Here is a 25,729-nt window from a genome sequence, read left to right as displayed (position 1 = left end):
TGAGAGTCACTGACATCCCCATTAGCCTGTTTGACAGCTTGCTGTCTGAGACCCTCTAATGTGGGACAGGTTTGCTGTGCCACACTCAGCTCCTCTCTGGCAGGCCCCCCTTCACCCAAAAGCTCAGCAGTGTCTGCTTCCAGCTCCTCTGGTGTAGGTTCTGCACAGGGAGGGAATTCTTCTTCCTCAGAAGTTGAATCCACTGTAGAGGGAGGGATAGTAGGAAGTGGTTTGCTTCTACTAGCCCTAGCTTTAGGGAGCACTTGGTCCATTGTTCCAGGATCCAAGCTTCCCTGTTCTTTTTGCTTTTTGGCCTGAGCCCTTGTCAAAGCAAAAATATGCCCTGGGATGCCCAGCATTGCTGCATGGGCCTCCAACTCCACATCTGACCAAGCTGATGTGAGAAGGTAGCCTCTTTCTAGCCTTGTTACCCCCACTTTTGGCCTGTTTGTGAGTGTATGTCAGGGTGTTTGTCACTGTTTTCACTGTCTCACTGGGATCCTGATAGCCAGGCCTCAGTGCTCATAGTGAAAACACCATGTTTTCAGTATGGTTGTTATGTGTCACTGGGATCCTGCTGGTCAGGACCCCGGTGCTCATAGGTTTGTGGCCTATATGTATGTGTCACTGGGACCCTGTCACACAGGGCCCCAGTGCTCATAGGTGTGCATGTGTATGTTCCCTGTGTGGTGCCTAACTGTCTCACTGAGGCTCTGCTAACCAGAACCTCAGTGGTTATGCTCTCTCATTACTTTTAAATTGTCACTAACAGGCTAGTGACCAATTTTACCAATTCACATTGGCTTACTGGAACACCCTTATAATTCCCTAGTATATGGTACGGAGGTACCCAGGGTATTGGGGTTCCAGGAGATCCCTATGGGCTGCAGCATTTCTTTTGCCACCCATAGGGAGCTCTGACAATTCTTACACAGGCCTGCCACTGCAGCCTGAGTGAAATAACGTCCACGTTATTTCACAGCCATTTTACTCTGCACTTAAGTAACTTATAAGTCACCTATATGTCTAACCTTTACCTGGTAAAGGTTAGGTGCAAAGTTACTTAGTTTGAGGGCACCCTGGCACTAGCCAAGGTGCCCCCACATTGTTCAGAGCCAATTCACTCAACTTTGTGAGTGCGGGTGTGAGAAGGTAGCCTCTTTCTAGCCTTGTTACCCCCACTTTTGGCCTGTTTGTGAGTGTATGTCAGGGTGTTTGTCACTGTTTTCACTGTCTCACTGGGATCCTGATAGCCAGGCCTCAGTGCTCATAGTGAAAACACTATGTTTTCAGTATGTTTGTTATGTGTCACTGGGATCCTGCTAGTCAGGACCCCAGTGCTCATAAGGTTGTGGCCTATATGTATGTGTCACTGGGACCCTGTCACACAGGACCCCAGTGCTCATAGGTGTGCATGTATGTGTTCCCTGTGTGGTGCCTAACTGTCTCACTGAGGCTCTGCTAACCAGAACCTCAGTGGTTATGCTCTCTCATTACTTTTAAATTGTCACTAACAGGCTAGTGACCATTTTTACCAATTTACATTGGCTTACTGGAACACCCTTATAATTCCCTAGTATATGGTACTGAGGTACCCAGGGTATTGGGGTTCCAGGAGATCCCTATGGGCTGCAGCATTTCTTTTGCCACCCATAGGGAGCTCTGACAATTCTTACACAGGCCTGCCACTGCAGCCTGAGTGAAATAACGTCCACGTTATTTCACAGCCATTTTACACTGCACTTAAGTAACTTATAAGTCACCTATATGTCTAACCTTTACCTGGTAAAGGTTAGGTGCAAAGTTACTTAGTGTGAGGGCACCCTGGCACTAGCCAAGGTGCCCCCACATTGTTCAGAGCCAATTCACTGAACTTTGTGAGTGCGGGGACACCATTACACGCGTGCACTACATATAGGGCACTACCTATATGTAGCTTCACCATGGTAACTCCGAATATGGCCATGTAACATGTCTATGATCATGGAATTGCCCCCTCTATGCCATCCTGGCATTGTTGGTACAATTCCATGATCCCAGTGGTCTGTAGCACAGACCCTGGTACTGCCAGACTGCCCTTCCTGGGGTTTCTCTGCAGCTGCTGCTGCTGCCAACCCCTCAGACAGGCAGCTGCCCTCCTGGGGTCCAGCCAGGCCTGGCCCAGGATGGCAGAACAAAGAACTTCCTCTGAGAGAGGGTGTGACACCCTCTCCCTTTGGAAAATGGTGTGAAGGCAGGGGAGGAGTAGCCTCCCCCAGCCTCTGGAAATGCTTTGTTGGGCACAGAGGTGCCCAATTCTGCATAAGCCAGTCTACACCGGTTCAGGGACCCCTTAGCCCCTGCTCTGGCGCGAAACTGGACAAAGGAAAGGGGAGTGACCACTCCCCTGACCTGCACCTCCCCTGGGAGGTGTCCAGAGCTCCTCCAGTGTGCTCCAGACCTCTGCCATCTTGGAAACAGAGGTGCTGCTGGCACACTGGACTGCTCTGAGTGGCCAGTGCCACCAGGTGACGTCAGAGACTCCTTCTGATAGGCTCCTTCAGGTGTTAGTAGCCTTTCCTCTCTCCTAGGTAGCCAAACCCTCTTTTCTGGCTATTTAGGGTCTCTGTCTCTGGGGAAACTTTAGATAACGAATGCATGAGCTCAGCCGAGTTCCTCTGCATCTCCCTCTTCACCTTCTGATAAGGAATCGACCGCTGACCGCGCTGGAAGCCTGCAAACCTGCAACATAGTAGCAAAGACGACTACTGCAACTCTGTAACGCTGATCCTGCCGCCTTCTCGACTGTTTTCCTGCTTGTGCATGCTGTGGGGGTAGTCTGCCTCCTCTCTGCACCAGAAGCTCCGAAGAAATCTCCCGTGGGTCGACGGAATCTTCCCCCTGCAACCGCAGGCACCAAAAAGCTGCATCTCCGGTCCCTTGGGTCTCCTCTCAGCACGACGAGCGAGGTCCCTTGAATCCAGCGACACCGTCCAAGTGACCCCCACAGTCCAGTGACTCTTCAGCCCAAGTTTGGTGGAGGTAAGTCCTTGCCTCACCTCGCTGGGCTGCATTGCTGGGAACCGCGACTTTGCAAGCTTCTCCGGCCCCTGTGCACTTCCGGCGGAAATCCTTCGTGCACAGCCAAGCCTGGGTCCACGGCACTCTAACCTGCATTGCACGACTTTCTAAGTTGGTCTCCGGCGACGTGGGACTCCTTTGTGCAACTTCGGCGAGCACCGTTTCACGCATCCTCGTAGTGCCTGTTTCTGGCACTTCTCCGGGTGCTACCTGCTTCAGTGAGGGCTCCTTGTCTTGCTCGACGTCCCCTCTCTCTGCAGGTCCAATTTGCGACCTTCTGGTCCCTCCTGGGCCCCAGCAGCGTCCAAAAACGCCAAACGCACGATTTGCGTGTAGCAAGGCTTGTTGGCGTCCATCCGGCGGGAAAACACTTCTGCACGACTCTCCAAGGCGTGGGGGATCCATCCTCCAAAGGGGAAGTCTCTAGCCCTTGTCGTTCCTGCAGTATTCACAGTTCTTCAGCCTAGTAAGAGCTTCTTTGCACCAACCGCTGGCATTTCTTGGGCATCTGCCCATCTCCGAGCTGCTTGTGACTTTTGGACTTGGTCCCCTTGTTCCACAGGTACCTTCAGACAGGAATCCATCGTTGTTGCATTGCTGATTTGTGTTTTCCTTGCATTCTCCCTCTAACACGACTATTTTGTCCTTAGGGGAACTTTGGTGCACTTTGCACTCACTTTTCAGGGTCTTGGGGAGGGTTATTTTTCTAACTCTCACTATTTTCTAATAGTCCCAGCGACCCTCTACAAGGTCACATAGGTTTGGGGTCCATTCGTGGTTCACATTCCACTTTTGGAGTATATGGTTTGTGTTGCCCCTATCCCTATGTTTCCCCATTGCATCCTATTGTAATTATACATTGTTTGCACTGTTTTCTAAGACTATACTGCATATTTTTGCTATTGTGTATTTATATCTTGTGTATATTTCCTATCCTCTTACTGAGGGTACACTCTAAGATACTTTGGCATATTGTCATAAAAATAAAGTACCTTTATTTTTAGTATAACTGTGTATTGTGTTTTCTTATGATATTGTGCATATGACACTAAGTGGTACTGTAGTAGCTTCACACGTCTCCTAGTTCAGCCTAAGCTGCTCTGCTAAGCTACCATTATCTATCAGCCTAAGCTGCTAGACACCCTATACACTAATAAGGGATAACTGGGCCTGGTGCAAGGTGCAAGTACCCCTTGGTACTCACTACAAGCCAGTCCAGCCTCCTACATTGGTTGTGCAGTGGTGGGATAAGTGCTTGAGACTACTTACCACTCTTGTCATTGTACTTTTCATAAGAGAAAAATATACAAAACAAGGTCAGTGTATATACACATAGCCAAAAAGTTTTGCATTTCCTCTTTTCACTCTTTTCTAAGTGCTGAAAAGTACTACTAAACTTTCAAAAAGTTCTTAAAAGTTTAAAAAGTTTTTTTCTGTCTTTCCAAAAAGTTCTGAAAACTTTTTTCTCTTTTGTCTATCACTTTAACTCTCTCTAAAAATGTCTGGCACAGGCCAAAAAGTTGAACTGTCCAAACTTGCATATGATCACCTTAGCTGGAAAGGAGCAAGGAGTCTCTGCATAGAGAGAGGTTTGAGTGTAGGGAAGAATCCTTCCTTAGAACTGTTAATTAATATGCTTAGAGTACAGGATAAGGCCATAAGTGCCCAATCTGTAGAAAAAGTAGCTAATGGTTCTCAATCTGATCCAGGGACTCCCCCAGGAAAAGGTTCAGGAAAGAAACTTCTCAGCCTGCCCATTACTAGACAGTCTAGCATAGTTGGTACAGAGGTTGAATCACACCATACTGATGGTGTGCTCTCACATTATACTGGTAGCCAAGCTGTTAGGGTGCCCTCTGTAAGGGACAGGTCTCCTTCTGTTCATTCCCATCATACCTCTGTATCTAGAAATGTCCCTCCCACCCACCCTGATGACAGATTGTTAGAAAGGGAGCTCAATAGATTGAGAGTGGAGCAAACCAGACTGAAGCTCAAGAAGCAACAGCTGGATTTGGATAGACAGTCTTTAGAAATAGAGAGGGAAAGACAGAAAATGGGTTTAGATACCCATGGTGGCAGCAGCAGTATTCCCCATAGTCATCCTGCAAAAGAGCATGATTCCAGGAATCTGCATAAGATAGTTCCCCCTTACAAGGAGGGGGATGACATTAACAAGTGGTTTGCTGCACTTGAGAGGGCCTGTGTTGTACAGGATGTCCCTCAAAAGCAGTGGGCTGCTATCCTATGGCTATCATTTACTGGAAAAGGTAGGGATAGGCTCCTTACTGTAAAAGAAAATGATGCTAACAATTTCCAAGTTCTTAAGAATGCACTCCTGGATGGTTATGGCTTAACCACTGAACAGTACAGGATAAAGTTCAGAGATACCAAAAAGGAGTCTTCACAAGACTGGGTTGATTTCATTGACCAGGCAGTGAAGGCCTTGGAGGGGTGGTTACATGGCAGTAAAGTTACTGATTATGACAGCCTGTATAACTTAATCCTGAGAGAGCATATTCTTAATAATTGTGTGTCTGATTTGTTGCACCAGTACTTGGTGGACTCTGATCTGACCTCTCCCCAAGAATTGGGAAAGAAGGCAGACAAATGGGTCAGAACAAGAGTGAACAGAAAAGTTCATACAGGGGGTGACAAAGATGGCAATAAGAAGAAAGATGGTGAAAAATCTCAAGATAAGCATGGGGATAAGGGTAAAACCAAAGATCCCACTTCAAATCTTAAACACTCTTCAGAGGGTGGGGATAAAACAAAGTCTTCCTCTTCTTCCCAACCTGCACACATTAAAAAGCCTTGGTGCTTTGTGTGTAAAAACAGAGGCCATAGGCCAGGGGATAAGTCCTGTCCAGGTAAACCCCCTGAGCCTACCACCACTAATACATCAAGCTCTAGTGCCCCTAGCAGTAGTGGTACTAGTGGTGGGACTGCTGGCAACAGTCAAGCAAAGGGTGTAGTTGGGTTCACTTATGGGTCCATAGTGGAAACTGATGTAATCAGCCCCAAGACAGTTTCTGTCACACCTAGTGGCACTGGCCTTGCCACACTGGCTGCTTGTCCCCTTACAATGGATAAGTACAGGCAGACAGTTTCAATAAATGGTGTTGAGGCCTTGGCCTACAGGGACACAGGTGCCAGTTTCACTTTGGTGACTGAAAACCTAGTGCCTCCTGAACAACACATCATTGGACAACAGTATAAGATTATTGATGTCCATAACTCCACTAAGTTTCTTCCCTTAGCTATAATTCAGTTTAGTTGGGGTGGAGTTACTGGCCCTAAGCAGGTGGTGGTAGCACCTAGCTTACCTGTAGACTGTCTCTTAGGTAATGACCTAGAGGCCTCAGGTTGGGCTGATGTAGAGTTTTATGCCCATGCAGCCATGCTGGGCATCCCTGAGGAATTGTTCCCTCTCATTTCAAGTGAAATGAAAAAGCAAAGGAGAGAAGGCCTGAAAACTCAGGATCCCTCTCCATCAACAGGTAAAAAGGGTATCACAGTATCCCCTAACCACCCTACCATTCAGGATACTATTCCTGTGGTGGGAGAAACCTCTCCTGGGGTGGCACCTGTTCCAAGGGAATCATCAGCTGGCAAAGCTGGACTCCCTGAGGTGGAAGTACCTCTCTGTGGGATAACTAACATTGGTGAGAAAAACAGCACCATTTTAGTTAACATGGAGCATCCCTCCAACCCTCCCAGAGAAACTTTAGTGCAGAAACCCTGCACTACCTCACAACACTTAGGACAGCATCCCTGCCCTAGTGTGGAGCTCATAGGACAGCATCCCTGCCCTGCTCCAACTCAAGAGAAACAGCATCCCTGTTCTCTCTTCCAGCCAGATGGACAAAGTTTTTGCCCAGCTATGGCTTTTCTGAGACAGCATCCCTGTCTGGCATTTCCATCACTACAAATAGGTTCAGTGGACAATTCCCACTGCTCTAAACTAAAACTTACTGATAGAAACTCTGAAAATACATCTTCACATTGTTGCTTAGCTAAAAAACTTCAAACAGGGTGGTTTACATCCCCACAGGGAAGTAACCATATAGTGGATGATAAAGGGAGTAACCAGTCTATTGCAGAGCTACTCTCTACTTATCACCACTTAGACAATAAAGTCTCAACTGGCCAAGGTTAGCCTTATTGTCCTTCGTTTGGGGGGGGGTTGTGTGAGAAGGTAGCCTCTTTCTAGCCTTGTTACCCCCACTTTTGGCCTGTTTGTGAGTGTATGTCAGGGTGTTTGTCACTGTTTTCACTGTCTCACTGGGATCCTGATAGCCAGGCCTCAGTGCTCATAGTGAAAACACTATGTTTTCAGTATGTTTGTTATGTGTCACTGGGATCCTGCTAGTCAGGACCCCAGTGCTCATAAGGTTGTGGCCTATATGTATGTGTCACTGGGACCCTGTCACACAGGACCCCAGTGCTCATAGGTGTGCATGTATGTGTTCCCTGTGTGGTGCCTAACTGTCTCACTGAGGCTCTGCTAACCAGAACCTCAGTGGTTATGCTCTCTCATTACTTTTAAATTGTCACTAACAGGCTAGTGACCATTTTTACCAATTTACATTGGCTTACTGGAACACCCTTATAATTCCCTAGTATATGGTACTGAGGTACCCAGGGTATTGGGGTTCCAGGAGATCCCTATGGGCTGCAGCATTTCTTTTGCCACCCATAGGGAGCTCTGACAATTCTTACACAGGCCTGCCACTGCAGCCTGAGTGAAATAACGTCCACGTTATTTCACAGCCATTTTACACTGCACTTAAGTAACTTATAAGTCACCTATATGTCTAACCTTTACCTGGTAAAGGTTAGGTGCAAAGTTACTTAGTGTGAGGGCACCCTGGCACTAGCCAAGGTGCCCCCACATTGTTCAGAGCCAATTCACTGAACTTTGTGAGTGCGGGGACACCATTACACGCGTGCACTACATATAGGGCACTACCTATATGTAGCTTCACCATGGTAACTCCGAATATGGCCATGTAACATGTCTATGATCATGGAATTGCCCCCTCTATGCCATCCTGGCATTGTTGGTACAATTCCATGATCCCAGTGGTCTGTAGCACAGACCCTGGTACTGCCAGACTGCCCTTCCTGGGGTTTCTCTGCAGCTGCTGCTGCTGCCAACCCCTCAGACAGGCAGCTGCCCTCCTGGGGTCCAGCCAGGCCTGGCCCAGGATGGCAGAACAAAGAACTTCCTCTGAGAGAGGGTGTGACACCCTCTCCCTTTGGAAAATGGTGTGAAGGCAGGGGAGGAGTAGCCTCCCCCAGCCTCTGGAAATGCTTTGTTGGGCACAGAGGTGCCCAATTCTGCATAAGCCAGTCTACACCGGTTCAGGGACCCCTTAGCCCCTGCTCTGGCGCGAAACTGGACAAAGGAAAGGGGAGTGACCACTCCCCTGACCTGCACCTCCCCTGGGAGGTGTCCAGAGCTCCTCCAGTGTGCTCCAGACCTCTGCCATCTTGGAAACAGAGGTGCTGCTGGCACACTGGACTGCTCTGAGTGGCCAGTGCCACCAGGTGACGTCAGAGACTCCTTCTGATAGGCTCCTTCAGGTGTTAGTAGCCTTTCCTCTCTCCTAGGTAGCCAAACCCTCTTTTCTGGCTATTTAGGGTCTCTGTCTCTGGGGAAACTTTAGATAACGAATGCATGAGCTCAGCCGAGTTCCTCTGCATCTCCCTCTTCACCTTCTGATAAGGAATCGACCGCTGACCGCGCTGGAAGCCTGCAAACCTGCAACATAGTAGCAAAGACGACTACTGCAACTCTGTAACGCTGATCCTGCCGCCTTCTCGACTGTTTTCCTGCTTGTGCATGCTGTGGGGGTAGTCTGCCTCCTCTCTGCACCAGAAGCTCCGAAGAAATCTCCCGTGGGTCGACGGAATCTTCCCCCTGCAACCGCAGGCACCAAAAAGCTGCATCTCCGGTCCCTTGGGTCTCCTCTCAGCACGACGAGCGAGGTCCCTTGAATCCAGCGACACCGTCCAAGTGACCCCCACAGTCCAGTGACTCTTCAGCCCAAGTTTGGTGGAGGTAAGTCCTTGCCTCACCTCGCTGGGCTGCATTGCTGGGAACCGCGACTTTGCAAGCTTCTCCGGCCCCTGTGCACTTCCGGCGGAAATCCTTCGTGCACAGCCAAGCCTGGGTCCACGGCACTCTAACCTGCATTGCACGACTTTCTAAGTTGGTCTCCGGCGACGTGGGACTCCTTTGTGCAACTTCGGCGAGCACCGTTTCACGCATCCTCGTAGTGCCTGTTTCTGGCACTTCTCCGGGTGCTACCTGCTTCAGTGAGGGCTCCTTGTCTTGCTCGACGTCCCCTCTCTCTGCAGGTCCAATTTGCGACCTTCTGGTCCCTCCTGGGCCCCAGCAGCGTCCAAAAACGCCAAACGCACGATTTGCGTGTAGCAAGGCTTGTTGGCGTCCATCCGGCGGGAAAACACTTCTGCACGACTCTCCAAGGCGTGGGGGATCCATCCTCCAAAGGGGAAGTCTCTAGCCCTTGTCGTTCCTGCAGTATTCACAGTTCTTCAGCCTAGTAAGAGCTTCTTTGCACCAACCGCTGGCATTTCTTGGGCATCTGCCCATCTCCGAGCTGCTTGTGACTTTTGGACTTGGTCCCCTTGTTCCACAGGTACCTTCAGACAGGAATCCATCGTTGTTGCATTGCTGATTTGTGTTTTCCTTGCATTCTCCCTCTAACACGACTATTTTGTCCTTAGGGGAACTTTGGTGCACTTTGCACTCACTTTTCAGGGTCTTGGGGAGGGTTATTTTTCTAACTCTCACTATTTTCTAATAGTCCCAGCGACCCTCTACAAGGTCACATAGGTTTGGGGTCCATTCGTGGTTCACATTCCACTTTTGGAGTATATGGTTTGTGTTGCCCCTATCCCTATGTTTCCCCATTGCATCCTATTGTAATTATACATTGTTTGCACTGTTTTCTAAGACTATACTGCATATTTTTGCTATTGTGTATTTATATCTTGTGTATATTTCCTATCCTCTTACTGAGGGTACACTCTAAGATACTTTGGCATATTGTCATAAAAATAAAGTACCTTTATTTTTAGTATAACTGTGTATTGTGTTTTCTTATGATATTGTGCATATGACACTAAGTGGTACTGTAGTAGCTTCACACGTCTCCTAGTTCAGCCTAAGCTGCTCTGCTAAGCTACCATTATCTATCAGCCTAAGCTGCTAGACACCCTATACACTAATAAGGGATAACTGGGCCTGGTGCAAGGTGCAAGTACCCCTTGGTACTCACTACAAGCCAGTCCAGCCTCCTACAGCGGGGACACCATTACACGCGTGCACTACATATAGGTCACTACCTATATGTAGCTTCACCATGGTAACTCCGAATATGGCCATGTAACATGTCTATGATCATGGAATTGCCCCCTCTATGCCATCCTGGCATTGTTGGTACAATTCCATGATCCCAGTGGTCTGTAGCACAGACCCTGGTACTGCCAGACTGCCCTTCCTGGGGTTTCACTGCAGCTGCTGCTGCTGCCAACCCCTCAGACAGGCAGCTGCCCTCCTGGGGTCCAGCCAGGCCTGGCCCAGGATGGCAGAACAAAGAACTTCCTCTGAGAGAGGGTGTGACACCCTCTCCCTTTGGAAAATGGTGTGAAGGCAGGGGAGGAGTAGCCTCCCCCAGCCTCTGGAAATGCTTTGTTGGGCACAGATGTGCCCAATTCTGCATAAGCCAGTCTACACCGGTTCAGGGACCCCTTAGCCCCTGCTCTGGCGCGAAACTGGACAAAGGAAAGGGGAGTGACCACTCCCCTGACCTGCACCTCCCCTGGGAGGTGTCCAGAGCTCCTCCAGTGTGCTCCAGACCTCTGCCATCTTGGAAACAGAGGTGCTGCTGGCACACTGGACTGCTCTGAGTGGCCAGTGCCACCAGGTGACGTCAGAGACTCCTGCTGATAGGCTCCTTCAGGTGTTAGTAGCCTTTCCTCTCTCCTAGGTAGCCAAACCCTCTTTTCTGGCTATTTAGGGTCTCTGTCTCTGGGGAAACTTTAGATAACGAATGCAAGAGCTCATCCGAGTTCCTCTGCATCTCCCTCTTCACCTTCTGATAAGGAATCGACCGCTGACCGCGCTGGAAGCCTGCAAACCTGCAACATAGTAGCAAAGACGACTACTGCAACTCTGTAACGCTGATCCTGCCGCCTTCTCGACTGTTTTCCTGCTTGTGCATGCTGTGGGGGTAGTCTGCCTCCTCTCTGCACCAGAAGCTCCGAAGAAATCTCCCGTGGGTCGACGGAATCTTCCCCCTGCAACCGCAGGCACCAAAAAGCTGCATTACCGGTCCCTTGGGTCTCCTCTCAGCACGACGAGCGAGGTCCCTCGAATCCAGCGACACCGTCCAAGTGACCCCCACAGTCCAGTGACTCTTCAGCCCAAGTTTGGTGGAGGTAAGTCCTTGCCTCACCTCGCTGGGCTGCATTGCTGGGAACCGCGACTTTGCAAGCTACTCCGGCCCCTGTGCACTTCCGGCGGAAATCCTTCGTGCACAGCCAAGCCTGCTTCCACGGCACTCTAACCTGCATTGCACGACTTTCTAAGTTGGTCTCCGACGACGTGGGACTCCTTTGTGCAACTTCGGCGAGCACCGTTTCACGCATCCTCGTAGTGCCTGTTTCTGGCACTTCTCCGGGTGCTACCTGCTTTAGTGAGAGCTCTTTGTCTTGCTCGACGTCCCCTCTCTCTGCAGGTCTAATTTGCGACCTCCTGGTCCCTCCTGGGCCCCAGCAGCGTCCAAAAACGCCAAACGAACGATTTGCGTGTAGCAAGGCTTGTTGGCGTCCTTCCGGCGGGAAAACACTTCTGCACGACTCTCCGAGGCGAGTGGAATCCGTCCACCAAAGGGGAAGTCTCTAGCCCTTTTCGTTCCTGCAGAAACCTCAGCTTCTTCTGTCCAGTCGAAGCTTCTTTGCACCCGCAGCTGGCATTTCCTGGGCATCTGCCCATCTCCGAGTTGCTTGTGACTTTTGGACTTGGTCCCCTTGTTCCACAGGTACCCTCAGTCAGGAATCCATCGTTGTTGCACTGCTGATTTGTGTTTTCCTTGCATTTTCCCTCTAACACGACTATTTTGTCCTTAGGGGAACTTTAGTGCACTTTGCACTCACTTTTCAGGGTCTTGGGGAGGGTTATTTTTCTAACTCTCACTATTTTCTAATAGTCCCAGCGACCCTCTACAAGGTCACATAGGTTTGGGGTCCATTCGTGGTTCGCATTCCACTTCTGGAGTATATGGTTTGTGTTGCCCCTATCCCTATGTTTCCCCATTGCATCCTATTGTAGCTATACATTGTTTGCACTGTTTTCTAAGACTATACTGCATATTTTTACTATTGTGTATATATATCTTGTGTATATTTCCTATCCTCTCACTGAGGGTACACTCTAAGATACTTTGGCATATTGTCATAAAAATAAAGTACCTTTATTTTTAGTATAACTGTGTATTGTGTTTTCTTATGATATTGTGCATATGACACTAAGTGGTACTGTAGTAGCTTCACACGTCTCCTAGTTCAGCCTGAGCTGCTCTGCTAAGCTACCATTATCTATCAGCCTAAGCTGCTAGACACCCTATACACTAATAAGGGATAACTGGGCCTGGTGCAAGGTGCAAGTACCCCTTGGTACTCACTACAAGCCAGTCCAGCCTCCTACATTGGTTGTGCAGCGGTGGGATAAGTGCTTTGAGACTACTTACCACTCTTGTCATTGTACTTTTCATAAGAGAAAAATATACAAAACAAGGTCAGTGTATATACACATAGCCAAAAAGTTTTGCATTTCCTCTTTTCACTCTTTTCTAAGTGCTGAAAAGTACTTCTAAACTTTCAAAAAGTTCTTAAAAGTTTAAAAAGTTTTTTCTGTCTTTCCAAAAAGTTCTGAAAACTTTTTTCTCTTTGTCTATCACTTTAACTCTCTCTAAAAAATGTCTGGCACAGGCCAAAAAGTTGAACTGTCCAAACTTGCATATGATCACCTTAGCTGGAAAGGAGCAAGGAGTCTCTGCATAGAGAGAGGTTTGAGTGTAGGGAAGAATCCTTCCTTAGAACTGTTAATTAATATGCTTAGAGTACAGGATAAGGCCATAAGTGCCCAATCTGTAGAAAAAGTAGCTAATGGTTCTCAATCTGATCCAGGGACTCCCCCAGGAAAAGGTTCAGGAAAGAAACTTCTCAGCCTGCCCATTACTAGACAGTCTAGCATAGTTGGTACAGAGGTTGAATCACATCATACTGATGATGTGCTCTCACATTATGCTGGTAGCCAAGCTGTTAGGGTGCCCTTGGTAAGGGACAGGTCTCCTTCTGTTCATTCCCACCCACCCTGATGACAGATTGTTAGAAAGGGAGCTCAATAGATTGAGAGTGGAGCAAACCAGACTGAAGCTCAAGAAGCAACAGCTGGATTTGGATAGACAGTCTTTCGAAATAGAGAGGGAAAGACAGAAGATGGGTTTAGATACCCATGGTGGCAGCAGCAGTATTCCCCATAGTCATCCTGCAAAAGAGCATGATTCCAGGAATCTGCATAAGATAGTTCCCCCTTACAAGGAGGGGGATGACATTAACAAGTGGTTTGCTGCACTTGAGAGGGCCTGTGCTGTACAGGATGTCCCTCAAAAGCAGTGGGCTGCTATCCTATGGCTATCATTTACTGGAAAGGGTAGGGATAGACTCCTTACTGTGAAAGAAAGTGATGCCAATAATTTTACAGTTCTTAAGAATGCACTCCTGGATGTTTATGGCTTAACCACTGAACAGTACAGGATAAAGTTCAGAGAGACCAAAAAGGAGTCTTCACAAGACTGGGTTGATTTCATTGACCATTCAGTGAAGGCCTTGGAGGGGTGGTTACATGGCAGTAAAGTTACTGATTATGAAAGCCTGTATAACACAATCCTGAGAGAGCATATACTTAATAATTGTGTGTCTGATTTGTTGCACCAGTACCTGGTAGACTCTGATCTGACCTCTCCCCAAGAATTGGGAAAGAAGGCAGACAAATGGGTCAGAACAAGGGTGAACAGAAAAGTTCATACAGGGGGTGACAAAGATGGCAATAAGAAGAAAGATGGTGAAAAATCTCAAGATAAGCATGGGGATAAGGGTAAAACCAAAGATCCCACTTCAAATCTTAAACACTCTTCAGAGGGTGGGGATAAAACAAATTCTTCCTCTTCTTCCCAACCTGCACACATTAAAAAGCCTTGGTGCTTTGTGTGTAAAAACAGAGGCCATAGGCCAGGGGATAAGTCCTGTCCAGGTAAACCCCCTGAGCCTACCACCACTAATACATCAAGCTCCAGTGCCCCTAGCAGTAGTGGTACTAGTGGTGGGACTGCTGGCAACAGTCAAGCAAAGGGTGTAGTTGGGTTCACTTATGGGTCCATAGTGGAAACTGATGTAATCAGTCCCAAGACAATTTCTGTCACACCTAGTGGCATTGGCCTTGCCACACTGGCTGCTTGTCCCCTTACAATGGATAAGTACAGGCAGACAGTTTCAATAAATGGTGTTGAGGCCTTGGCCTACAGGGACACAGGTGCCAGTTTCACTTTGGTGACTGAAAACCTAGTGCCTCCTGAACAACACATCATTGGACAACAGTATAAGATTATTGATGTCCATAACTCCACTAAGTTTCTTCCCTTAGCTATAATTCAGTTTAGTTGGGGTGGAGTTACTGGCCCTAAGCAGGTGGTGGTATCACCTAGCTTACCTGTAGACTGTCTCTTAGGTAATGACCTAGAGGCCTCAGGTTGGGCTGATGTAGAGTTTTATGCCCATGCAGCCATGCTGGGCATCCCTGAGGAATTGTTCCCTCTCATTTCAAGTGAAATGAAAAAGCAAAGGAGAGAAGGCCTGAAAACTCAGGATCCCTCTCCATCAACAGGTAAAAAGGGTATCACAGTATCCCCTAACCACCCTACCATTCAGGATACTATTCCTGTGGTGGGAGAAACCTCTCCTGGGGTGGCACCTGTTCCAAGGGAATCATCAGCTGGCAAAGCTGGACTCCCTGAGGTGGAAGTACCTCTCTGTGGGATAACTAACATTGGTGAGAAAAACAGCACCATTTTAGTTAACATGGAGCATCCCTCCAACCCTCCCAGAGAAACTTTAGTGCAGAAACCCTGCACTACCTCACAACACTTAGGACAGCATCCCTGCCCTAGTGTGGAGCTCATAGGACAGCATCCCTGCCCTGCTCCAACTCAAGAGAAACAGCATCCCTGTTCTCTCTTCCAGCCAGATGGACAAAGTTTTTGCCCAGCTATGGCTTTTCTGAGACAGCATCCCTGTCTGGCATTTCCATCACTACAAATAGGTTCAGTGGACAATTCCCACTGCTCTAAACTAAAACTTACTGATAGAAACTCTGAAAATACATCTTCACATTGTTGCTTAGCTAAAAAACTTCAAACAGGGTGGTTTACATCCCCACAGGGAAGTAACCATATAGTGGATGATAAAGGGAGTAACCAGTCTATTGCAGAGCTACTCTCTACTTATCACCACTTAGACAATAAAGTCTCAACTGGCCAAGGTTAGCCTTATTGTCCTTCGTTTGGGGGGGGGGGTTGTGTGAGAAGGTAGCCTCTTTCTAGCCTTGTTACCCCCACTTTTGGCCTGTTTGTGAGTGTATGTCAGGGTGTTTGTCACTGTTTTCACTGTCTCACTGGGATCCTGATAGCCAGGCCTCAGTGCTCATAGTGAAAACACCATGTTTTCAGTATGGTTGTTATGTGTCACTGGGATCCTGCTGGTCAGGACCCCGGTGCTCATAGGTTTGTGGCCTATATGTATGTGTCACTGGGACCCTGTCACACAGGGCCCCAGTGCTCATAGGTGTGCATGTGTATGTTCCCTGTGTGGTGCCTAACTGTCTCACTGAGGCTCTGCTAACCAGAACCTCAGTGGTTATGCTCTCTCATTACTTTTAAATTGTCACTAACAGGCTAGTGACCAATTTTACCAATTCACATTGGCTTACTGGAACACCCTTATAATTCCCTAGTATATGGTACGGAGGTACCCAGGGTATTGGGGTTCCAGGAGATCCCTATGGGCTGCAGCATTTCTTTTGCCACCCATAGGGAGCTCTGACAATTCTTACACAGGCCTGCCACTGCAGCCTGAGTGAAATAACGTCCACGTTATTTCACAGCCATTTTACACTGCACTTAAGTAACTTATAAGTCACCTATATGTCTAACCTTTACCTGGTAAAGGTTAGGTGCAAAGTTACTTAGTTTGAGGGCACCCTGGCACTAGCCAAGGTGCCCCCACATTGTTCAGAGCCAATTCACTGAACTTTGTGATTGCGGGGACACCATTACACGCGTGCACTACATATAGGTCACTACCTATATGTAGCTTCACCATGGTAACTCCGAATATGGCCATGTAACATGTCTATGATCATGGAATTGCCCCCTCTATGCCATCCTGGCATTGTTGGTACAATTCCATGATCCCAGTGGTCTGTAGCACAGACCCTGGTACTGCCAGACTGCCCTTCCTGGGGTTTCACTGCAGCTGCTGCTGCTGCCAACCCCTCAGACAGGCAGCTGCCCTCCTGGGGTCCAGCCAGGCCTGGCCCAGGATGGCAGAACAAAGAACTTCCTCTGAGAGAGGGTGTGACACCCTCTCCCTTTGGAAAATGGTGTGAAGGCAGGGGAGGAGTAGCCTCCCCCAGCCTCTGGAAATGCTTTGTTGGGCACAGATGTGCCCAATTCTGCATAGTCCCGCTTCGGCAGGTCTTGGGCTCAATTCCCCTTGACCAGATAATTCTCGCCTCGGTGCCTAATCTAATTCATGGGTCCCACTCTGCAACTCTGGGCAATAGCTTGCTTAATCTCCACAACGGCCCCAACAGCGCTTGGATGCCTGGCTTCACCCTGGGGGTGCTCAGGAGTGGGCGCCTCACAGGGAAAAGCCAGGAGGGGTTCCATAGCGGTATGAGTACAGCGCCTTGAGACCCTAACGGGTGAGTAGTGCGCTATACAAGTGCTAATTTACATTTACATTTACATAAGCCAGTCTACACCGGTTCAGGGACCCCTTAGCCCCTGCTCTGGCGCGAAACTGGACAAAGGAAAGGGGAGTGACCACTCCCCTGACCTGCACCTCCCCTGGGAGGTGTCCAGAGCTCCTCCAGTGTGCTCCAGACCTCTGCCATCTTGGAAACAGAGGTGCTGCTGGCACACTGGACTGCTCTGAGTGGCCAGTGCCACCAGGTGACGTCAGAGACTCCTGCTGATAGGCTCCTTCAGGTGTTAGTAGCCTTTCCTCTCTCCTAGGTAGCCAAACCCTCTTTTCTGGCTATTTAGGGTCTCTGTCTCTGGGGAAACTTTAGATAACGAATGCAAGAGCTCATCCGAGTTCCTCTGCATCTCCCTCTTCACCTTCTGATAAGGAATCGACCGCTGACCGCGCTGGAAGCCTGCAAACCTGCAACATAGTAGCAAAGACGACTACTGCAACTCTGTAACGCTGATCCTGCCGCCTTCTCGACTGTTTTCCTGCTTGTGCATGCTGTGGGGGTAGTCTGCCTCCTCTCTGCACCAGAAGCTCCGAAGAAATCTCCCGTGGGTCGACGGAATCTTCCCCCTGCAACCGCAGGCACCAAAAAGCTGCATTACCGGTCCCTTGGGTCTCCTCTCAGCACGACGAGCGAGGTCCCTCGAATCCAGCGACACCGTCCAAGTGACCCCCACAGTCCAGTGACTCTTCAGCCCAAGTTTGGTGGAGGTAAGTCCTTGCCTCACCTCGCTGGGCTGCATTGCTGGGAACCGCGACTTTGCAAGCTACTCCGGCCCCTGTGCACTTCCGGCGGAAATCCTTCGTGCACAGCCAAGCCTGGGTCCACGGCACTCTAACCTGCATTGCACGACTTTCTAAGTTGGTCTCCGGCGACGTGGGACTCCTTTGTGCAACCTCGGCGAGCACTGTTTCACGCATCCTTGTAGTGCCTGTTTCTGGCACTTCTCCGGGTGCTACCTGCTTCAGTGAGGGCTCTTTGTCTTGTTTGACGTCCCCTCTCTCTTCAGGTCCAACTTGCTACCTCCTGGTCCTTCCTGGGCCTCAGCAGCGTCCAAAAATGCCAAACGCACGATTTGCAACTAGCAAGGCTTGTTGGCGTCCTTTTAGCGGGAAAATACTTCTGCACAACTCTCCAAGGCGAGATAGATCCGTCCACCAAAGGAGAAGTCTCTAGCCCTTTTTGTTCCTGCAGAAACCTCAGCTTCTTCTGTCCAGTAGAAGCTTCTTTGCACCCGCAGCTGGCATTTCCTGGGCATCTGCCCATCTCCGAGTTGCTTGTGACTTTTGGACTTGGTCCCCTTGTTCCACAGGTACCCTCAGTCAGGAATCCATCGTTGTTGCACTGCTGATTTGTGTTTTCCTTGCATTTTCCCTCTAACACGACTATTTTGTCCTTAGGGGAACTTTAGTGCACTTTGCACTCACTTTTCAGGGTCTTGGGGAGGGTTATTTTTCTAACTCTCACTATTTTCTAATAGTCCCAGCGACCCTCTACAAGGTCACATAGGTTTGGGGTCCATTCGTGGTTCGCATTCCACTTCTGGAGTATATGGTTTGTGTTGCCCCTATCCCTATGTTTCCCCATTGCATCCTATTGCAGCTATACATTGTTTGCACTGTTTTCTAAGACTATACTGCATATTTTTACTATTGTGTATATATATCTTGTGTATATTTCCTATCCTCTCACTGAGGGTACACTCTAAGATACTTTGGCATATTGTCATAAAAATAAAGTACCTTTATTTTTAGTATAACTGTGTATTGTGTTTTCTTATGATATTGTGCATATGACACTAAGTGGTACTGTAGTAGCTTCACACGTCTCCTAGTTCAGCCTGAGCTGCTCTGCTAAGCTACCATTATCTATCAGCCTAAGCTGCTAGACACCCTATACACTAATAAGGGATAACTGGGCCTGGTGCAAGGTGCAAGTACCCCTTGGTACTCACTACAAGCCAGTCCAGCCTCCTACAGCTGATGTCTCCAAATCATTCCCTAATAGACAGTCTACAGGTAAATCTGAAGCTACCACAACTTTCTTTGGACCAGTAACCCCCCCCCAGTTGAGATTTACAACAGCCATGGGGTGGCTAAGTGTGTTGTTGTGAGCATCGGTTACTTGGTACTGGTGACCAAGTAGGTGTTGTTCAGGTTGGACCAGTTTCTCTATGACCATAGTCACACTGGCACCAGTGTCCCTGTAGGCCTGAACCTCAACACCATTTATTAGGGGTAGCTGCTTGTACTTATCCATATTAAGGGGACAAGCAACTAAGGTGGCTAAATCAATAGCCCCCTCAGAGACTAACACAGCCTCTGTGGCCTCCCTAACAAGGCCAACCCCAACTAAATTACCAAAAGTGAGCCCAGCTACTCCCTTGGATTGGCTATTAGTAGGTTTGCTCCCACCACCACTGCTATTAGTAGGGACACCAGGTGTAGCAGTAGGGGTTGTAGTGGTAGGAGCATTGGTGCCTTTCTTTGGACAACTGGGATCTGTTGTCCAATGGCCTTTTATTTTACATAAATAGCACCATGGTTTCTTTTCCTTGTTCTGATTAAAAGAGGATTTGGGCCCACCACCCCCACCAGAGTGTTTTTGTGGGCCTGATGAAGACTCATTTTTAGATTTGTCCCCACCCTTGTCAGAAGACTTACCATCCTTCTTTTTGTTGCCATCTTTGTCACCCCCTGTATGAACTTTTCTGTTCACACTTGTTCTGACCCATTTGTCTGCCTTCTTTCCCAATTCTTGGGGAGAGGTCAGATCAGAGTCCACCAAGTACTGGTGCAACAAATCAGACACACAATTATTAAGAATATGCTCTCTCAGGATCAAGTTATACAGGCTTTCAAAGTCAGTAACCTTACTGCCATGTAACCACCCCTCCAAGGCCTTCACTGAATGGTCAATGAAATCAACCCAGTCTTGTGAAGACTCCTTTTTGGTCTCTCTGAACTTTATCCTGTACTGTTCAGTGGTTAAGCCATAACCATCCAGGAGTGCATTCTTAAGAACTTGGAAATTATTAGCATCATTTTCTTTCACAGTAAGGAGCCTATCCCTACCTTTTCCACTAAATGATAGCCATAGGATAGCAGCCCACTGCCTTTGAGGGACATCCTGTACAACACAGGCCCTCTCAAGTGCAGCAAACCACTTGTTAATGTCATCCCCCTCCTTATAAGGGGGAACTATCTTGTGCAGATTCCTGGAATCATGCTCTTTTGCAGGATGACTATGGGGAATACTGCTGCTGCCACCATGGGTTTCTAAACCCAACTTCTGTCTTTCCTTCTCTAGTTCAAAAGACTGTCTATCCAAATCCAGCTGTTGCTTTTTAAGCTTCAGTCTGGTTTGTTCCACCCTCAACTTATTGAGTTCCCTCTCTAACATTCTGTCATCAGGGTTGGTGGGAGGGACATTCCTAGATACAGAGGTATGATGGGAATGAACAGAAGGAGACCTGTCCCTTACAGAAGCCACCCTAACAGCTTGGTTAACAGAAACATTACTACCAGTCTGGTGAGAATAAATGCTTTTGCTATGATGTGAGACAACACTATTTGTATGGTGTGGCTCATCATCATTACCAACTATGCTAGACTGTCTAGTAATGGGCAGGCTAGGAAGTTTCTTTCCTGAATCTTTTCCTGGGGGAGTCCCTGAATCAGATTGAGAACTATTAGGTACTTTTACAACAGATGAGGCACCTATGGCCTTATCCTGTTCTCTAAGCATGTTAAGTAACAGTTCCAAGGAAGGATTCTTCCCTACACTCAAACCTCTCTCTATACAGAGACTCCTTGCTCTTTTCCAGCTAAGGTTGTCATATGCAAGTTTGGACAGATCAACATTTTGGCCTGTGCCAGACATTTTTAGAGAGAGTTAAAGTGATAGAAAAAGAGAAAAAAGTTTTCAGAACTTTTTGGAAAGACAGAAAAAAAACTTTTAAAACTTTTAAGAACTTTTTGAAAGTTTAGAAGTACTTTTCAGCACTTAGAAAAGAGTGAAAAGAGGAAATGCAAAACTTATTGGCTATGTGTATATACACTGACCTTGTTTTGTATATTTTTCTCTCATGAAAAGTACAATGACAAGAGTGGTAAGTAGTCTCAAAGCACTTATCCCACCACTGCACAACCAATGTAGGAGGCTGGACTGGCTTGTAGTGAGTACCAAGGGGTACTTGCACCTTGCACCAGGCCCAGTTATCCCTTATTAGTGTATAGGGTGTCTAGCAGCTTAGGCTGATAGATAATGGTAGCTTAGCAGAGCAGCTTAGGCTGAACTAGGAGACGTGTGAAGCTACTACAGTACCACTTAGTGTCATATGCACAATATCATAAGAAAACACAATACACAGTTATACTAAAAATAATGGTACTTGATTTTTATGACAATATGTCAAAGTATCTTAGAGTGTACCCTCAGTGAGAGGATAGGAAATATACACAAGATATATATACACAATAGCAAAAATATGCAGTATAGTCTTAGAAAACAGTGCAAACAATGTATAGTTACAATAGGATGCAATGGGGAAACATAGGGATAGGGGCAACACAAACCATATACTCCAAAAGTGGAATGCGAACCACGAATGGACCCCAAACCTATGTGACCTTGTAGAGGGTCGCTGGGACTATTAGAAAATAGTGAGAGTTAGAAAAATAACCCTCCCCAAGACCCTGAAAAGTGAGTGCAAAGTGCACTAAAGTTCCCCTAAGGACAAAGAAGTCGTGTTAGAGGAATAATGCAGGAAAGACACAAACCAGCAATGCAACAACTGTGGATTTCCAATCTAGGGTACCTGTGGAACAAGGGGACCAAGTCCAAAAGTCACAAGCAAGTCGGAGATGGGCAGATGCCCAGGAAATGCCAGCTGCGGGTGCAAAGAAGCTTCTACTGGACAGAAGAAGCTGAGGTTTCTGCAGGAACAAAAAGGGCTAGAGACTTCTCCTTTGGTGGACGGATCTACCTCGCCTTGGAGAGTTGTGCAGAAGTATTTTCCCGCTAAAAGGACGCCAACAAGCCTTGCTAGTTGCAAATCGTGCGTTTGGCATTTTTGGACGCTGCTGAGGCCCAGGAAGGACCAGGAGGTAGCAAGTTGGACCTGAAGAGAGAGGGGACGTCAAACAAGACAAAGAGCCCTCACTGAAGCAGGTAGCACCCGGAGAAGTGCCAGAAACAGGCACTACAAGGATGCGTGAAACAGTGCTCGCCGAGGTTGCACAAAGGAGTCCCACGTCGCCGGAGACCAACTTAGAAAGTCGTGCAATGCAGGTTAGAGTGCCGTGGACCCAGGCTTGGCTGTGCACAAAGGATTTCCGCCGGAAGTGCACAGGGGCCGGAGTAGCTGCAAAGTCGCAGTTCCCAGCAATGCAGCCCAGCGAGGTGAGGCAAGGACTTACCTCCACCAAACTTGGACTGAAGAGTCACTGGACTGTGGGGGTCACTTGGACAGAGTCGCTGGATTCGAGGGACCTCGCTCGTCGTGCTGAGAGGAGACCCAAGGGACCGGTAATGCAGCTGTTTGGTGCCTGCGGTTGCAGGGGGAAGATTCCGTCGACCCACGGGAGATTTCTTCGGAGCTTCTGGTGCAGAGAGGAGGCAGACTACCCCCACAGCATGCACAAGCAGGAAAACAGTCGAGAAGGCGGCAGGATCAGCGTTACAGAGTTGCAGTAGTCGTCTTTGCTACTATGTTGCAGGTTTGCAGGCTTCCAGCACGGTCAGCAGTCGATTCCTTATCAGAAGGTGAAGAGAGAGATGCAGAGGAACTCGGATGAGCTCTTGCATTCGTTATCTAAAGTTTCCCCAGAGACAGAGACCCTAAATAGCCAGAAAAGAGGGTTTGGCTACCTAGGAGAGAGGATAGGCTACTAACACCTGAAGGAGCCTATCAGCAGGAGTCTCTGACGTCACCTGGTGGCACTGGCCACTCAGAGCAGTCCAGTGTGCCAGCAGCACCTCTGTTTCCAAGATGGCAGAGGTCTGGAGCACACTGGAGGAGCTCTGGACACCTCCCAGGGGAGGTGCAGGTCAGGGGAGTGGTCACTCCCCTTTCCTTTGTCCAGTTTCGCGCCAGAGCAGGGATAAGGGGTCCCCTGAACCGGTGTAGACTGGCTTATGCAGAATTGGGCACATCTGTGCCCAACAAAGCATTTCCAGAGGCTGGGGGAGGCTACTCCTCCCCTGCCTTCACACCATTTTCCAAAGGGAGAGGGTGTCACACCCTCTCTCAGAGGAAGTTCCTTGTTCTGCCATCCTGGGCCAGGCCTGGCTGGACCCCAGGAGGGCAGATGCCTGTCTGAGGGGTTGGCAGCAGCAGCAGCTGCAGTGAAACCCCAGGAAGGGCAGTTTGGCAGTACCAGGGTCTGTGCTACAGACCACTGGGATCATGGGATTGTGCCAACTATGCTAGGATGGCATAGAGGGGGCAATTCCATGATCATAGACATGTTACATGGCCATATTCGGAGTTACCATTGTGAAGCTACATATAGGTAGTGACCTATATGTAGTACACGCGTGTAATGGTGTCCCCGCACTCACAAAGTTCAGGGAATTGGCTCTGAACAATGTGGGGGCACCTTGGCTAGTGCCAGGGTGCCCTCACACTAAGTAACTTTGCACCTAACCTTTACCAGGTAAAGGTTAGACATATAGGTGACTTATAAGTTACTTAAGTGCAGTGTAAAATGGCTGTGAAATAACGTGGACGTTATTTCACTCAGGCTGCAGTGGCAGGCCTGTGTAAGAATTGTCAGAGCTCCCTATGGGTGGCAAAAGAAATGCTGCAGCCCATAGGGATCTCCTGGAACCCCAATACCCTGGGTACCTCAGTAACATATACTAGGGAATTATAAGGGTGTTCCAGTAAGCCAATGTAAATTGGTAAAAATGGTCACTAGCCTGTCAGTGACAATTTGGAAAGAAATGAGAGAGCATAACCACTGAGGTTCTGATTAGCAGAGCCTCAGTGAGACAGTTAGTCACTACACAGGTAACACATTCAGGCACACTTATGAGCACTGGGGCCCTGGGTTACCAGGGTCCCAGTGACACATACAACTAAAACAACATATATAGCATATATACAGTGAAAAATGGGGGTAACATGCCAGGCAAGATGGTACTTTCCTACAGTGATGCAGAAGTTTGGTGCCTGCATTAGCAGGGGGAAGATTCCGTCGACCCACAGGAGATTTCTTCTTGGCTTCCAGTGCAGGATGAAAGCAGACAGCCCTCAGAGAATGCACCACCAGGAAAGAGTCGGGAAAGCAGGCAGGATGAGGCGCTACAAGGTTGCTGTTAGTCTTCTTGCTACTTTGTTGCGGTTATGCAGGCGTCCTGGAGTAGTCAGCGGTCGATCCTTGAAAGAAGTCGAAGAGGGAAGTGGAGAGGAACTCTGGTGAGCTCTTGCATTCGTTATCTGGTGGGATGCCCACAGAAGAGACCCTAAATAGCCCACAGAGGAGGATTGGCTGCTGAGAAAGGTAAGCACCTATCATGAGGAGTCTCTGACGTCACCTACTGGCACTGGCCACTCAGAGCGGTCCATTGTGCCCTCTGCATCCAAGATGGCAGAGGTCTGGGACACACTGGAGGATCTCTGGGCACCTCCCCTGGGAGGTGCTGGTCAGGGGAGTGGTCACTCCTCTTTCCTTTGTCCAGTTTCGTGCCAGAGCAGGGGTGGGGGATCCCTGAACCGGTGTAGACTGGCTTATGCAGAGAGGGCACCATCTGGGCCCATCAAAGCATTTCCAGAGGCTGGGGGAGGCTACTCCTCCCCAGCCCTTCACACCTATTTCCAAAGGGAGAGGGTGTAACACCCTCTCTCAGAGGAAATCCTTTTTTCTGCCTTCCTGGGACCAGGCTGCCCAGGCTCCAGGGGGCAGAAACCTGTCTGAGGGGTTGGCAGCAGCAGTAGCTGCAGTGGAGACCCCGGAAAGTTACTTTGGCAGTACCCGGGCTCTGTGCTGGAGATCCAGGGATGCATGGAATTGCCCCCCCCCCCCACTACCAGAATGCTATTGGGGTGACAATTCCATGATCCTAGAAATGTTACATGGCCATGTTCGGAGTTACCATTGTGACACTACATATAGGTATTGACCTATATGTAGTGCACACGTGTAAAGGTCTCCCCGCACTCACAAAGTCCGGGGAATTTGCCCTGAACAATTTGGGAGCACCATGGCTAGTGCCAGGGTGCCCACACACTAAGTAACTTTACACCTAACCTTCACCAAGTGAGGGTTAGACATATAAGTGACTTATAAGTTACTTAAGTGCAGTGTGAAATGGCTGTGAAATAACGTGGACGTTATTTCACTCAGGCTGCAGTGGCAGTCCTGTGTAAGAATTGCCTGAGCTCCCTATTGGTGGCAAAAGAAATGCTGCAGCCCATAGGGATCTCCTGGAACCCCAGTACCCTGGGTACCTAGGTACCATATACAAGGGAATTATAAGGGTGTTCCAATGTGCCAATGAGAATTGGTAAAAGTAGTCACTAGCCTGCAGTGACAATTT

The sequence above is a fragment of the Pleurodeles waltl genome, chromosome 9, assembly GCF_031143425.1.
Source record: "Pleurodeles waltl isolate 20211129_DDA chromosome 9, aPleWal1.hap1.20221129, whole genome shotgun sequence".
Lineage (NCBI taxonomy): Eukaryota > Metazoa > Chordata > Amphibia > Caudata > Salamandridae > Pleurodeles > Pleurodeles waltl.
This window is presented reverse-complemented; position numbering follows the sequence as displayed.